At 31.4% G+C, this 18,820-nt stretch overlaps 5 protein-coding genes across 8 annotated transcripts in view; 4 read left to right on the top strand and 1 right to left on the bottom strand.

Annotated features, from left to right (window-relative positions):
• Window positions 1-18,820, top strand: part of LOC110516333 (NLR family CARD domain-containing protein 3-like) — a 369,172-nt gene that overhangs the window by 46,074 nt on the left and 304,278 nt on the right. The gene's annotated exons all lie outside the window — the stretch shown is intronic.
• The window catches only part of LOC149979039 (NLR family CARD domain-containing protein 3-like), a 316,914-nt gene that overhangs the window by 46,061 nt on the left and 252,033 nt on the right, over window positions 1-18,820 (top strand). The window lies entirely within an intron of this gene.
• LOC149979040 (NLR family CARD domain-containing protein 3-like) overlaps window positions 1-18,820 on the bottom strand; it is a 418,685-nt gene that overhangs the window by 258,864 nt on the left and 141,001 nt on the right. The gene's annotated exons all lie outside the window — the stretch shown is intronic.
• LOC118938464 (NLR family CARD domain-containing protein 3) overlaps window positions 1-18,820 on the top strand; it is a 176,433-nt gene that overhangs the window by 46,029 nt on the left and 111,584 nt on the right. The gene's annotated exons all lie outside the window — the stretch shown is intronic.
• Window positions 1-18,820, top strand: part of LOC110487472 (NLR family CARD domain-containing protein 3-like) — a 266,553-nt gene that overhangs the window by 164,103 nt on the left and 83,630 nt on the right. The window contains exon 1 of one of the 4 annotated variants that reach the window (XM_090197839.1): window positions 15,921-16,025. The exons of the other annotated variants lie outside the window; for them this stretch is intronic. The gene's annotated coding sequence lies outside the window, so the exon portion shown is untranslated. Of the gene's footprint in view, window positions 1-15,920; window positions 16,026-18,820 lie in introns of those variants that run through there. 4 annotated transcript variants of the gene reach the window in all.

Here is an 18,820-nt window from a genome sequence, read left to right as displayed (position 1 = left end):
ATACATCACAGAAGACTGAAATATATTACATGTTGAGTTGCATCCCAATATATTCACTTTATATACATCACAGTAGACTGAAATATATTACATGTGTAGTTGCATCCCAATATGACACTTTATATACATCACAGAAGACTGAAATATATTACATGTTGAGTTGCATCCCAATATGACACTTTATATACATCACAGAAGACTGAAATATATTACATGTTGAGTTGCATCCCAATATATTCACTTTATATACATCACAGAAGACTGAAATATATTACATGTTGAGTTGCATCCCAATATGACACTTTATATACATCACAGTAGACTGAAATATATTACATGTTGAGTTGCATCCCAATATATTCACTTTATATACATCACAGAAGACTGAAATATATTACATGTTGAGTTGCATCCCAATATGACACTTTATATACATCACAGAAGACTGAAATATATTACATGTTGAGTTGCATCCCAATATATTCACTTTATATACATCACAGAAGACTGAAATATATTACATGTTGAGTTGTATCCCAATATATTAACTTTATAAACATCACAGAAGACTGAAATATATTACATGTTGAGTTGCATCCCAATATGACACTTTATATACATCACAGTAGACTGAAATATATTACATGTTGAGTTGCATCCCAATATGACACTTTATATACATCACAGAAGACTGAAATATATTACATGTTGAGTTGTATCCCAATATATTCACTTTATATACATCACAGAAGACTGAAATATATTACATGTTGAGTTGCATCCCAATATGACACTTTATATACATCACAGAAGACTGAAATATATTACATGTTGAGTTGCATCCCAATATGACACTTTATATACATCACAGAAGACTGAAATATATTACATGTTGAGTTGCATCCCAATATATTCACTTTATATACATCACAGAAGACTGAAATATATTACATGTTGAGTTGTATCCCAATATGACACTTTATATACATCACAGAAGACTGAAATATATTACATGTTGAGTTGCATCCCAATATATTCACTTTATATACATCACAGAAGACTGAAATATATTACATGTTGAGTTGCATCCCATTATATTCACTTTATATACATCACAGAAGACTGAAATATATTACATGTTGAGTTGCATCCCAATATATTCACTTTATATACATCACAGAAGACTGAAATATATTACATGTTGAGTTGTATCCCAATATATTAACTTTATATACATCACAGAAGACTGAAATATATTACATGTTGAGTTGCATCCCAATATGACACTTTATATACATCACAGTAGACTGAAATATATTACATGTTGAGTTGCATCCCAATATATTCACTTTATATACATCACAGAAGACTGAAATATATTACATGTTGAGTTGCATCCCAATATGACACTTTATATACATCACAGTAGACTGAAATATATTACATGTTGAGTTGCATCCCAATATGACACTTTATATACATCACAGAAGACTGAAATATATTACATGTTGAGTTGCATCCCAATATGACACTTTATATACATCACAGAAGACTGAAATATATTACATGTTGAGTTGCATCCCAATATGACACTTTATATAAATCACAGAAGACTGAAATATATTACATGTTGAGTTGCATCCCAATATATTCACTTTATATACATCACAGAAGACTGAAATATATTACATGTTGAGTTGCATCCCAATATGACACTTTATATACATCACAGAAGACTGAAATATATTACATGTTGAGTTGCATCCCAATATGACACTTTATAAACATCACAGAAGACTGAAATATATTACATGTTGAGTTGCATCCCAATATGACACTTTATAAACATCACAGAAGACTGAAATATATTACATGTTGAGTTGCATCCCAATATGACACTTTATAAACATCACAGAAGACTGAAATATATTACATGTTGAGTTGCATCCCAATATGACACTTTATAAACATCACAGAAGACTGAAATATATTACATGTTGAGTTGCATCCCAATATGACACTTTATATACATCACAGAAGACTGAAATATATTACATGTTGAGTTGCATCCCAATATATTCACTTTATATACATCACAGAAGACTGAAATATATTACATGTTGAGTTGCATCCCAATATATTCACTTTATATACATCACAGAAGACTGAAATATATTACATGTTGAGTTGCATCCCAATATATTCACTTTATATACATCACAGTAGACTGAAATATATTACATGTTGAGTTGCATCCCAATATGACACTTTATATACATCACAGAAGACTGAAATATATTACATGTTGAGTTGCATCCCAATATGACACTTTATATACATCACAGTAGACTGAAATATATTACATGTTGAGTTGCATCCCAATATGACACTTTATAAACATCACAGAAGACTGAAATATATTACATGTTGAGTTGCATCCCAATATGACACTTTATAAACATCACAGAAGACTGAAATATATTACATGTTGAGTTGCATCCCAATATGACACTTTATAAACATCACAGAAGACTGAAATATATTACATGTTGAGTTGCATCCCAATATGACACTTTATATACATCACAGAAGACTGAAATATATTACATGTTGAGTTGCATCCCAATATATTCACTTTATATACATCACAGAAGACTGAAATATATTACATGTTGAGTTGCATCCCAATATATTCACTTTATATACATCACAGTAGACTGAAATATATTACATGTGTAGTTGCATCCCAATATGACACTTTATATACATCACAGAAGACTGAAATATATTACATGTTGAGTTGCATCCCAATATGACACTTTATATACATCACAGAAGACTGAAATATATTACATGTTGAGTTGCATCCCAATATATTCACTTTATATACATCACAGAAGACTGAAATATATTACATGTTGAGTTGTATCCCAATATATTAACTTTATAAACATCACAGAAGACTGAAATATATTACATGTTGAGTTGCATCCCAATATGACACTTTATATACATCACAGTAGACTGAAATATATTACATGTTGAGTTGCATCCCAATATATTAACTTTATATACATCACAGAAGACTGAAATATATTACATGTTGAGTTGCATCCCAATATGACACTTTATATACATCACAGAAGACTGAAATATATTACATGTTGAGTTGCATCCCAATATGACACTTTATATACATCACAGTAGACTGAAATATATTACATGTTGAGTTGTATCCCAATATGACACTTTATATACATCACAGAAGACTGAAATATATTACATGTTGAGTTGCATCCCAATATGACACTTTATAAACATCACAGAAGACTGAAATATATTACATGTTGAGTTGTATCCCAATATGACACTTTATATACATCACAGAAGACTGAAATATATTACATGTTGAGTTGCATCCCAATATATTCACTTTATATACATCACAGAAGACTGAAATATATTACATGTTGAGTTGCATCCCAATATATTCACTTTATATACATCACAGAAGACTGAAATATATTACATGTTGAGTTGCATCCCAATATATTCACTTTATATACATCACAGTAGACTGAAATATATTACATGTTGAGTTGCATCCCAATATGACACTTTATATACATCACAGAAGACTGAAATATATTACATGTTGAGTTGCATCCCAATATGACACTTTATATACATCACAGTAGACTGAAATATATTACATGTTGAGTTGCATCCCAATATGACACTTTATAAACATCACAGAAGACTGAAATATATTACATGTTGAGTTGCATCCCAATATGACACTTTATAAACATCACAGAAGACTGAAATATATTACATGTTGAGTTGCATCCCAATATGACACTTTATAAACATCACAGAAGACTGAAATATATTACATGTTGAGTTGCATCCCAATATGACACTTTATATACATCACAGAAGACTGAAATATATTACATGTTGAGTTGCATCCCAATATGACACTTTATAAACATCACAGAAGACTGAAATATATTACATGTTGAGTTGCATCCCAATATATTAACTTTATATACATCACAGAAGACTGAAATATATTACATGTTGAGTTGCATCCCAATATATTCACTTTATATACATCACAGAAGACTGAAATATATTACATGTTGAGTTGCATCCCAATATGACACTTTATATACATCACAGTAGACTGAAATATATTACATGTTGAGTTGTATCCCAATATATTCACTTTATATACATCACAGAAGACTGAAATATATTACATGTTGAGTTGCATCCCAATATATTCACTTTATATACATCACAGTAGACTGAAATATATTACATGTGTAGTTGCATCCCAATATGACACTTTATATACATCACAGAAGACTGAAATATATTACATGTTGAGTTGCATCCCAATATGACACTTTATATACATCACAGAAGACTGAAATATATTACATGTTGAGTTGCATCCCAATATATTCACTTTATATACATCACAGAAGACTGAAATATATTACATGTTGAGTTGTATCCCAATATATTAACTTTATAAACATCACAGAAGACTGAAATATATTACATGTTGAGTTGCATCCCAATATGACACTTTATATACATCACAGTAGACTGAAATATATTACATGTTGAGTTGCATCCCAATATATTAACTTTATATACATCACAGAAGACTGAAATATATTACATGTTGAGTTGCATCCCAATATGACACTTTATATACATCACAGAAGACTGAAATATATTACATGTTGAGTTGCATCCCAATATGACACTTTATATACATCACAGTAGACTGAAATATATTACATGTTGAGTTGTATCCCAATATGACACTTTATATACATCACAGAAGACTGAAATATATTACATGTTGAGTTGCATCCCAATATGACACTTTATAAACATCACAGAAGACTGAAATATATTACATGTTGAGTTGCATCCCAATATGACACTTTATATACATCACAGAAGACTGAAATATATTACATGTTGAGTTGCATCCCAATATATTCACTTTATATACATCACAGTAGACTGAAATATATTACATGTGTAGTTGCATCCCAATATGACACTTTATATACATCACAGAAGACTGAAATATATTACATGTTGAGTTGCATCCCAATATGACACTTTATATACATCACAGAAGACTGAAATATATTACATGTTGAGTTGCATCCCAATATATTCACTTTATATACATCACAGAAGACTGAAATATATTACATGTTGAGTTGCATCCCAATATATTCACTTTATATACATCACAGTAGACTGAAATATATTACATGTGTAGTTGCATCCCAATATGACACTTTATATACATCACAGAAGACTGAAATATATTACATGTTGAGTTGCATCCCAATATGACACTTTATATACATCACAGAAGACTGAAATATATTACATGTTGAGTTGCATCCCAATATATTCACTTTATATACATCACAGAAGACTGAAATATATTACATGTTGAGTTGCATCCCAATATGACACTTTATATACATCACAGTAGACTGAAATATATTACATGTTGAGTTGCATCCCAATATATTCACTTTATATACATCACAGAAGACTGAAATATATTACATGTTGAGTTGCATCCCAATATGACACTTTATATACATCACAGAAGACTGAAATATATTACATGTTGAGTTGCATCCCAATATATTCACTTTATATACATCACAGAAGACTGAAATATATTACATGTTGAGTTGTATCCCAATATATTAACTTTATAAACATCACAGAAGACTGAAATATATTACATGTTGAGTTGCATCCCAATATGACACTTTATATACATCACAGTAGACTGAAATATATTACATGTTGAGTTGCATCCCAATATGACACTTTATATACATCACAGAAGACTGAAATATATTACATGTTGAGTTGTATCCCAATATATTCACTTTATATACATCACAGAAGACTGAAATATATTACATGTTGAGTTGCATCCCAATATGACACTTTATATACATCACAGAAGACTGAAATATATTACATGTTGAGTTGCATCCCATTATATTCACTTTATATACATCACAGAAGACTGAAATATATTACATGTTGAGTTGCATCCCAATATGACACTTTATATACATCACAGAAGACTGAAATATATTACATGTTGAGTTGCATCCCAATATGACACTTTATATACATCACAGAAGACTGAAATATATTACATGTTGAGTTGTATCCCAATATATTAACTTTATATACATCACAGAAGACTGAAATATATTACATGTTGAGTTGCATCCCAATATGACACTTTATATACATCACAGAAGACTGAAATATATTACATGTTGAGTTGCATCCCAATATGACACTTTATAAACATCACAGAAGACTGAAATATATTACATGTTGAGTTGTATCCCAATATATTAACTTTATATACATCACAGAAGACTGAAATATATTACATGTTGAGTTGCATCCCAATATGACACTTTATATACATCACAGAAGACTGAAATATATTACATGTTGAGTTGTATCCCAATATATTAACTTTATATACATCACAGAAGACTGAAATATATTACATGTTGAGTTGCATCCCAATATATTAACTTTATATACATCACAGAAGACTGAAATATATTACATGTTGAGTTGTATCCCAATATGACACTTTATATACATCACAGAAGACTGAAATATATTACATGTTGAGTTGCATCCCATTATGACACTTTATATACATCACAGTAGACTGAAATATATTACATGTTGAGTTGCATCCCAATATATTAACTTTATATACATCACAGAAGACTGAAATATATTACATGTTGAGTTGTATCCCAATATGACACTTTATATACATCACAGAAGACTGAAATATATTACATGTTGAGTTGCATCCCAATATGACACTTTATATACATCACAGTAGACTGAAATATATTACATGTTGAGTTGCATCCCATTATTACACTTTATATACATCACAGTAGACTGAAATATATTACATGTTGAGTTGCATCCCAATATGACACTTTATATACATCACAGAAGACTGAAATATATTACATGTTGAGTTGCATCCCAATATATTAACTTTATATACATCACAGAAGACTGAAATATATTACATGTTGAGTTGCATCCCAATATGACACTTTATATACATCACAGAAGACTGAAATATATTACATGTTGAGTTGTATCCCAATATATTCACTTTATATACATTACAGTAGACTGAAATATATTACATGTTGAGTTGCATCCCAATATGACACTTTATAAACATCACAGAAGACTGAAATATATTACATGTTGAGTTGCATCCCAATATGACACTTTATATACATCACAGAAGACTGAAATATATTACATGTTGAGTTGCATCCCAATATGACACTTTATATACATCACAGAAGACTGAAATATATTACATGTTGAGTTGCATCCCAATATGACACTTTATATACATCACAGAAGACTGAAATATATTACATGTTGAGTTGCATCCCAATATGACACTTTATATACATCACAGAAGACTGAAATATATTACATGTTGAGTTGCATCCCAATATGACACTTTATATACATCACAGAAGACTGAAATATATTACATGTTGAGTTGCATCCCAATATATTCACTTTATATACATCACAGAAGACTGAAATATATTACATGTTGAGTTGTATCCCAATATATTCACTTTATATACATCACAGAAGACTGAAATATATTACATGTTGAGTTGCATCCCAATATATTCACTTTATATACATCACAGAAGACTGAAATATATTACATGTTGAGTTGCATCCCAATATATTCACTTTATATACATCACAGTAGACTGAAATATATTACATGTTGAGTTGCATCCCAATATGACACTTTATATACATCACAGAAGACTGAAATATATTACATGTTGAGTTGCATCCCAATATATTCACTTTATATACATCACAGAAGACTGAAATATATTACATGTTGAGTTGCATCCCAATATATTAACTTTATAAACATCACAGAAGACTGAAATATATTACATGTTGAGTTGCATCCCAATATATTCACTTTATATACATCACAGTAGACTGAAATATATTACATGTTGAGTTGCATCCCAATATGACACTTTATAAACATCACAGAAGACTGAAATATATTACATGTTGAGTTGCATCCCAATATGACACTTTATATACATCACAGTAGATTGAAATATATTACATGTTGAGTTGTATCCCAATATGACACTTTATATACATCACAGTAGACTGAAATATATTACATGTTGAGTTGTATCCCAATATATTAACTTTATATACATCACAGAAGACTGAAATATATTACATGTTGAGTTGCATCCCAATATATTCACTTTATATACATCACAGAAGACTGAAATATATTACATGTTGAGTTGCATCCCAATATATTCACTTTATATACATCACAGAAGACTGAAATATATTACATGTTGAGTTGCATCCCAATATGACACTTTATAAACATCACAGTAGACTGAAATATATTACATGTTGAGTTGCATCCCAATATGACACTTTATATACATCACAGAAGACTGAAATATATTACATGTTGAGTTGCATCCCAATATGACACTTTATAAACATCACAGTAGACTGAAATATATTACATGTTGAGTTGCATCCCAATATATTCACTTTATATACATCACAGAAGACTGAAATATATTACATGTTGAGTTGCATCCCAATATGACACTTTATATACATCACAGAAGACTGAAATATATTACATGTTGAGTTGTATCCCAATATATTAACTTTATATACATCACAGAAGACTGAAATATATTACATGTTGAGTTGCATCCCAATATGACACTTTATAAACATCACAGAAGACTGAAATATATTAAATGTTGAGTTGCATCCCAATATGACACTTTATATACATCACAGAAGACTGAAATATATTACATGTTGAGTTGCATCCCAATATATTCACTTTATATACATCACAGAAGACTGAAATATATTACATGTTGAGTTGCATCCCAATATATTCACTTTATATACATCACAGAAGACTGAAATATATTACATGTTGAGTTGCATCCCAATATGACACTTTATAAACATCACAGAAGACTGAAATATATTACATGTTGAGTTGCATCCCAATATGACACTTTATAAACATCACAGAAGACTGAAATATATTACATGTTGAGTTGCATCCCAATATATTAACTTTATATACATCACAGAAGACTGAAATATATTACATGTTGAGTTGCATCCCAATATATTAACTTTATATACATCACAGAAGACTGAAATATATTACATGTTGAGTTGCATCCCAATATATTCACTTTATATACATCACAGAAGACTGAAATATATTACATGTTGAGTTGCATCCCAATATATTCACTTTATATACATCACAGAAGACTGAAATATATTACATGTTGAGTTGCATCCCAATATGACACTTTATAAACATCACAGTAGACTGAAATATATTACATGTTGAGTTGCATCCCAATATGACACTTTATATACATCACAGAAGACTGAAATATATTACATGTTGAGTTGTATCCCAATATGACACTTTATATACATCACAGAAGACTGAAATATATTACATGTTGAGTTGCATCCCAATATATTCACTTTATATACATCACAGTAGACTGAAATATATTACATGTTGAGTTGCATCCCAATATATTCACTTTATATACATCACAGTAGACTGAAATATATTACATGTTGAGTTGCATCCCAATATGACACTTTATATACATCACAGAAGACTGAAATATATTACATGTTGAGTTGCATCCCAATATATTCACTTTATATACATCACAGAAGACTGAAATATATTACATGTTGAGTTGCATCCCAATATGACACTTTATAAACATCACAGAAGACTGAAATATATTACATGTTGAGTTGCATCCCAATATGACACTTTATATACATCACAGAAGACTGAAATATATTACATGTTGAGTTGCATCCCAATATATTCACTTTATATACATCACAGAAGACTGAAATATATTACATGTTGAGTTGCATCCCAATATATTCACTTTATATACATCACAGAAGACTGAAATATATTACATGTTGAGTTGCATCCCAATATGACACTTTATATACATCACAGTAGACTGAAATATATTACATGTTGAGTTGCATCCCAATATATTCACTTTATATACATCACAGAAGACTGAAATATATTACATGTTGAGTTGCATCCCAATATATTCACTTTATATACATCACAGAAGACTGAAATATATTACATGTTGAGTTGCATCCCAATATGACACTTTATAAACATCACAGAAGACTGAAATATATTACATGTTGAGTTGCATCCCAATATGACACTTTATATACATCACAGTAGACTGAAATATATTACATGTTGAGTTGCATCCCAATATGACACTTTATAAACATCACAGTAGACTGAAATATATTACATGTTGAGTTGCATCCCAATATGACACTTTATATACATCACAGTAGACTGAAATATATTACATGTTGAGTTGCATCCCAATATGACACTTTATATACATCACAGAAGACTGAAATATATTACATGTTGAGTTGCATCCCAATATGACACTTTATATACATCACAGAAGACTGAAATATATTACATGTTGAGTTGCATCCCAATATGACACTTTATAAACATCACAGAAGACTGAAATATATTACATGTTGAGTTGCATCCCAATATATTCACTTTATATACATCACAGAAGACTGAAATATATTACATGTTGAGTTGCATCCCAATATATTCACTTTATATACATCACAGAAGACTGAAATATATTACATGTTGAGTTGCATCCCAATATGACACTTTATATACATCACAGAAGACTGAAATATATTACATGTTGAGTTGTATCCCAATATATTAACTTTATATACATCACAGTAGACTGAAATATATTACATGTTGAGTTGCATCCCAATATGACACTTTATAAACATCACAGAAGACTGAAATATATTACATGTTGAGTTGCATCCCAATATATTCACTTTATATACATCACAGAAGACTGAAATATATTACATGTTGAGTTGCATCCCAATATATTCACTTTATATACATCACAGAAGACTGAAATATATTACATGTTGAGTTGCATCCCAATATATTCACTTTATATACATCACAGAAGACTGAAATATATTACATGTTGAGTTGCATCCCAATATATTCACTTTATATACATCACAGAAGACTGAAATATATTACATGTTGAGTTGCATCCCAATATATTCACTTTATATACATCACAGAAGACTGAAATATATTACATGTTGAGTTGCATCCCAATATGACACTTTATATACATCACAGTAGACTGAAATATATTACATGTTGAGTTGCATCCCAATATATTCACTTTATATACATCACAGAAGACTGAAATATATTACATGTTGAGTTGCATCCCAATATATTCACTTTATATACATCACAGAAGACTGAAATATATTACATGTTGAGTTGCATCCCAATATGACACTTTATAAACATCACAGAAGACTGAAATATATTACATGTTGAGTTGCATCCCAATATGACACTTTATATACATCACAGTAGACTGAAATATATTACATGTTGAGTTGCATCCCAATATGACACTTTATAAACATCACAGTAGACTGAAATATATTACATGTTGAGTTGCATCCCAATATATTCACTTTATATACATCACAGTAGACTGAAATATATTACATGTTGAGTTGCATCCCAATATGACACTTTATATACATCACAGAAGACTGAAATATATTACATGTTGAGTTGCATCCCAATATGACACTTTATATACATCACAGTAGACTGAAATATATTACATGTTGAGTTGCATCCCAATATGACACTTTATATACATCACAGAAGACTGAAATATATTACATGTTGAGTTGCATCCCAATATGACACTTTATATACATCACAGAAGACTGAAATATATTACATGTTGAGTTGCATCCCAATATGACACTTTATAAACATCACAGAAGACTGAAATATATTACATGTTGAGTTGCATCCCAATATATTCACTTTATATACATCACAGAAGACTGAAATATATTACATGTTGAGTTGCATCCCAATATATTCACTTTATATACATCACAGAAGACTGAAATATATTACATGTTGAGTTGCATCCCAATATGACACTTTATATACATCACAGAAGACTGAAATATATTACATGTTGAGTTGTATCCCAATATATTAACTTTATATACATCACAGTAGACTGAAATATATTACATGTTGAGTTGCATCCCAATATGACACTTTATAAACATCACAGAAGACTGAAATATATTACATGTTGAGTTGCATCCCAATATATTCACTTTATATACATCACAGAAGACTGAAATATATTACATGTTGAGTTGCATCCCAATATATTCACTTTATATACATCACAGAAGACTGAAATATATTACATGTTGAGTTGCATCCCAATATATTCACTTTATATACATCACAGAAGACTGAAATATATTACATGTTGAGTTGCATCCCAATATGACACTTTATATACATCACAGAAGACTGAAATATATTACATGTTGAGTTGCATCCCAATATATTCACTTTATATACATCACAGTAGACTGAAATATATTACATGTTGAGTTGCATCCCAATATATTCACTTTATATACATCACAGAAGACTGAAATATATTACATGTTGAGTTGCATCCCAATATGACACTTTATATACATCACAGAAGACTGAAATATATTACATGTTGAGTTGCATCCCAATATATTCACTTTATATACATCACAGTAGACTGAAATATATTACATGTTGAGTTGCATCCCAATATGACACTTTATATACATCACAGAAGACTGAAATATATTACATGTTGAGTTGCATCCCAATATGACACTTTATATACATCACAGAAGACTGAAATATATTACATGTTGAGTTGTATCCCAATATATTCACTTTATATACATCACAGTAGACTGAAATATATTACATGTTGAGTTGCATCCCAATATGACACTTTATATACATCACAGAAGACTGAAATATATTACATGTTGAGTTGCATCCCAATATGACACTTTATAAACATCACAGAAGACTGAAATATATTACATGTTGAGTTGCATCCCAATATATTCACTTTATATACATCACAGTAGACTGAAATATATTACATGTTGAGTTGCATCCCAATATATTAACTTTATATACATCACAGTAGACTGAAATATATTACATGTTGAGTTGCATCCCAATATATTAACTTCATATACATCACAGAAGACTGAAATATATTACATGTTGAGTTGCATCCCAATATGACACTTTATAAACATCACAGAAGACTGAAATATATTACATGTTGAGTTGCATCCCAATATGACACTTTATATACATCACAGTAGACTGAAATATATTACATGTTGAGTTGCATCCCAATATATTCACTTTATATACATCACAGAAGACTGAAATATATTACATGTTGAGTTGCATCCCAATATGACACTTTATATACATCACAGAAGACTGAAATATATTACATGTTGAGTTGTATCCCAATATATTAACTTTATATACATCACAGTAGACTGAAATATATTACATGTTGAGTTGCATCCCAATATATTCACTTTATATACATCACAGAAGACTGAAATATATTACATGTTGAGTTGCATCCCAATATGACACTTTATATACATCACAGAAGACTGAAATATATTACATGTTGAGTTGCATCCCAATATGACACTTTATATACATCACAGAAGACTGAAATATATTACATGTTGAGTTGCATCCCAATATATTCACTTTATATACATCACAGAAGACTGAAATATATTAAATGTTGAGTTGCATCCCAATATGACACTTTATATACATCACAGAAGACTGAAATATATTACATGTTGAGTTGCATCCCAATATATTCACTTTATATACATCACAGAAGACTGAAATATATTACATGTTGAGTTGCATCCCAATATATTAACTTTATATACATCACAGAAGACTGAAATATATTACATGTTGAGTTGCATCCCAATATGACACTTTATATACATCACAGAAGACTGAAATATATTACATGTTGAGTTGCATCCCAATATATTCACTTTATATACATCACAGAAGACTGAAATATATTACATGTTGAGTTGCATCCCAATATATTCACTTTATATACATCACAGAAGACTGAAATATATTACATGTTGAGTTGCATCCCAATATGACACTTTATATACATCACAGAAGACTGAAATATATTACATGTTGAGTTGCATCCCAATATATTCACTTTATAAACATCACAGAAGACTGAAATATATTACATGTTGAGTTGCATCCCAATATATTCACTTTATATACATCACAGAAGACTGAAATATATTACATGTTGAGTTGCATCCCAATATGACACTTTATATACATCACAGAAGACTGAAATATATTACATGTTGAGTTGCATCCCAATATATTCACTTTATAAACATCACAGAAGACTGAAATATATTACATGTTGAGTTGCATCCCAATATATTCACTTTATATACATCACAGAAGACTGAAATATATTACATGTTGAGTTGCATCCCAATATATTCACTTTATATACATCACAGAAGACTGAAATATATTACATGTTGAGTTGCATCCCAATATATTCACTTTATATACATCACAGAAGACTGAAATATATTACATGTTGAGTTGCATCCCAATATATTCACTTTATATACATCACAGAAGACTGAAATATATTACATGTTGAGTTGCATCCCAATATATTCACTTTATATACATCACAGAAGACTGAAATATAACAACACCATTTGGCAGAGAAACACCGGATTTTCAGCCTTAAAAAACAATTAATGTTTATTAATTATGAAATTATATAAAATATGAATAACATTCCACCATGAGGTCACTAGGTAATAATGATACAATATGAATAACATTCCACCATGAGGTCACTAGGTAATAATGATACAATATGAATAACATTCCACCATGAGGTCACTAGGTAATAGTGATACAATATGAATAACATTCCACCATGAGGTCACTAGGTAATAATGATACAATATGAATAACATTCCACCATGAGGTCACTAGGTAATAATAATACAATATGAATAACATTCCACCATGAGGTCACTAGGTAATAATGATACAATATGAATAACATTCCACCATGAGGTCACTAGGTAATAATGATACAATATGAATAACATTCCACCTGAGGTCATAAGGTAATTTGACTGCAGGAAAGCAGCTACACAGCGATTTGATTGTTGTCACGACTTTTACCAAAGTCGTTTCCTCTCTTTGTTCGGTGGTCGAAGTCACCGGTCTTCTAGCCATCATTGATCCATTTTTCATTTTCCATTGGTTTTGTCTTGTCTTCTTACACACCTGTTTTCAATCTCATTCATTACCTGTTGTGTATTTAACCCTCTGTTTCCCCTCATGTTTTTGTCAGAGATTGTTTTATGTCAGTGTTGTAGTTGTATAGGTTCGCGACAGGTCATCGTACCCATTTGTTATTTATGCACATATAGTGTTTGGAGTAGGTTTAGTGGACTGCTAATTAAAAGACTCCATTACATTCCGTTTGACTCTCCTGCGCCTGACTTCCCTGCCACCTATACACATGTTTCTGACAGATTGTAAACCCTTGGCTTTTCTCGTAAACAGCTTTAACTAGTTTTCTGATGATGCTGACATGGGGTCACTGTCACAAGACTTTGCCAGAAATGATGCTGTCCTAAGTTAATCAGTAACACAAATGATACCAAGTCTCTTGACTTTGGGGAGGTGAATAAACTTTTCCCAGGGTTTCTTTCTCAGCACAAAGATTCTGGTTTTGAATTCAGGCTGCAAGGTAAGGATCCTACCAGGGATTATTCATGTAGGATTCGTAGAATGTTGATATTATGATAGTAAGGATCCTACCAGGGATTATTCATGTAGGATGTTGGTAGAATGTTGAAGTTGGGATAGTAAGGATCATACCAGGGATTATTCATGTAGGATGTTGGTAGAATGTTGTAGTTGGGATAGTAAGGATCTTACCAGGGATTATTCATGTCTGATGCTGGTAGAATGTTGAAGTTGGGATAGTAAGGATTTTACCAGGGGTTATTCATGTTTGATGCTGGTAGAATGTTGAAGTTGGGATAGTAAGGATCCTACCAGGGATTATTCACGTCTGATGTTGGTAGAATGTTGAAGTTGGGACAGTAAGGATTTTACCAGGGATTATTCACGTCTGATGTTGGTAGAATGTTGTAGTTGGGATAGTAAGGATCCTACCAGGGATTATTCACGTCTGATGTTGGTAGAATGTTGTAGTTGGGATAGTAAGGATCCTACCAGGGATTATTCACGTCTGATGCTGGTAGAATGTTGAAGTTGGGATAGTAAGGATCCTACCAGGGATTATTCACGTCTGATGTTGGTAGAATGTTGAAGTTGGGATAGTAAGGATCTTACCAGGGATTATTCACGTCTGTTGGTAGAATGTTGAAGTTGGGATAGTAAGGATCCTACCAGGGATTATTCATGTCTGATGTTGGTAGAATGTTGAAGTTGGGATAGTAAGGATTTTACCAGGGATTATTCACGTCTGATGTTGGTAGAATGTTGTAGTTGGCATAGTAAGGATTTTACCAGGGATTATTCACGTCTGATGTTGGTAGAATGTTGAAGTTGGGATAGTAAGGATCTTACCAGGGATTATTCACGTCTGATGCTGGTAGAATGTTGTAGTTGGGATAGTAAGGATCCTACCAGGGATTATTCACGTCTGATGTTGGTAGAATGTTGTAGTTGGGATAGTAAGGATCCTACCAGGGATTATTCACGTCTGATGTTGGTAGAATGTTGTAGTTGGGATAGTAAGGATCCTACCAGGGATTATTCATGTCTGATGCTGGTAGAATGTTGTAGTTGGGATAGTAAGGATCCTACCAGGGATTATTCACGTCTGATGTTGGTAGAATGTTGAAGTTGGGATAGTAAGGATCTTACCAGGGATTATTCATGTCTGATGTTGGTAGAATGTTGAAGTTGGGATAGTAAGGATCCTACCAGGGATTATTCACGTCTGATGTTGGTAGAATGTTGTAGTTGGGATAGTAGTCAGAGATGGTGTGTAAATGACTAAGATTCAAGCCTCTTCAATGACGGAAGTTTGTTTCTTTGTTTTGTGTTTATTTGTACCTTTACCCAGTGGTGTAAAGTACTTCATTAAAACTTAAGTCAGAGACCGGTGTGTAAATGATATAATATGAACCTGGATCATCATAATGATTCTACATGTTATAGTATGAACCTGGATCATCATAATGATTCTACATGATATAATATGAACCTGGATCATCATAATGATGTACTTCATTAAAACTTAAGTCGTGTTTTTTGGTTGTCTGTACTTTACTTTACTATTTATATTTCACAGCTACTGTGTTTGTAAATGATGTCTGAGTGTTGGTGTGCGCCTGTCTGTCCGTAATTACAAATAATACGAAAATTGTACAGTCTTAATATAAGGAACTTGATGAATAGCATTTACTTTTACTCAACTTTTTATACCACTGTACTTAAGTACATTTAATGCCAGAACCTTTTAGACTTTTACTCAAGTAGTATTTTACTGAGTAACTTTCACTTTTAGGAGTCATTTTCTGTTAAGGTACTTTTACTTTTACTCAGGTTTGACAATTGAGAACTTATTCCACCACTGTCTTTACCTTCCTGTAGGCAATTTGGAAGGATTCTGAATGGAGGAATGGTCTCAGATCACTCCCAATGTGTTCTCCAACTCATAAAACATTTTAGAAAAAGGCTCAGTGCTGTTATCCTCACAAGGGAGGTGTTGAAAGGTTTGAAAACAGGGGTGTCAAATTTTGCCTTTTTGAGAAAAAAAGTATGATTTGTTAAACAAAATCTCTTTCTCTGAGAAATTGTATTAGTATAAAATAATTGAATTTCCCATTTGTTTAGCATATAATATAGCTCAGTATTTGAATGATGTATTTTATACAGTAATCTTTGCTAATCTTTATCAAGGGTGTCAATAATTTTGGACCCAACTGCATACTTCAAAGTTAGTGTATGTTGAACCTGGAGCCATCATTTATTTATTATATTAATTTATTTATTAAATAGGCGAGTCAGTTAAAAACTAATTCTTATTTACAATGACGGCCAACACCAGCCAAACCCAGACGATGTTGGGCCAATTGTGCACCACCTTCCACCCTATGGGACTCCCAATCACAGCCAGTTGTGATGCAATCTGGATTCAAACCAGGTTGTCTGTAGTAACACCTCAAGAACTGAGATGCAGAGCCTTAGACCACTGCGCTACTCTGATGATTATGATTCTACATTTTATAGTCTGCCGTGGCCTTTACTGGCCAAAGGTTAAACTGCTGTTATGGTTATGATATACTATGGTGTTGTGTCACTAGACTTTGACCAGATATTATTACATCCAGAGATCAACTGAACCTAGAATATAGATACAGAGACACTTGTCATCAGGAAGGTTCTCTCTAACCTAAATCATAGATACAGAGCCACTTGTCATCAGGAAGGTGATCTCTCACCTAGATCATAGATACAGAGCCACTTGTCATCAGGAAGGTTCTCTCTCACCTAGATCATAGATAC

The sequence above is a fragment of the Oncorhynchus mykiss genome, chromosome 13 (genome assembly GCF_057628025.1).
Source record: "Oncorhynchus mykiss isolate SJ-2025 chromosome 13, ASM5762802v1, whole genome shotgun sequence".
In the NCBI taxonomy this organism is placed as follows: Eukaryota; Metazoa; Chordata; class Actinopteri; order Salmoniformes; family Salmonidae; genus Oncorhynchus; species Oncorhynchus mykiss.
Note: the sequence above shows the minus strand (reverse complement) of the source record. Positions and strands in the feature narration are given on the sequence as shown.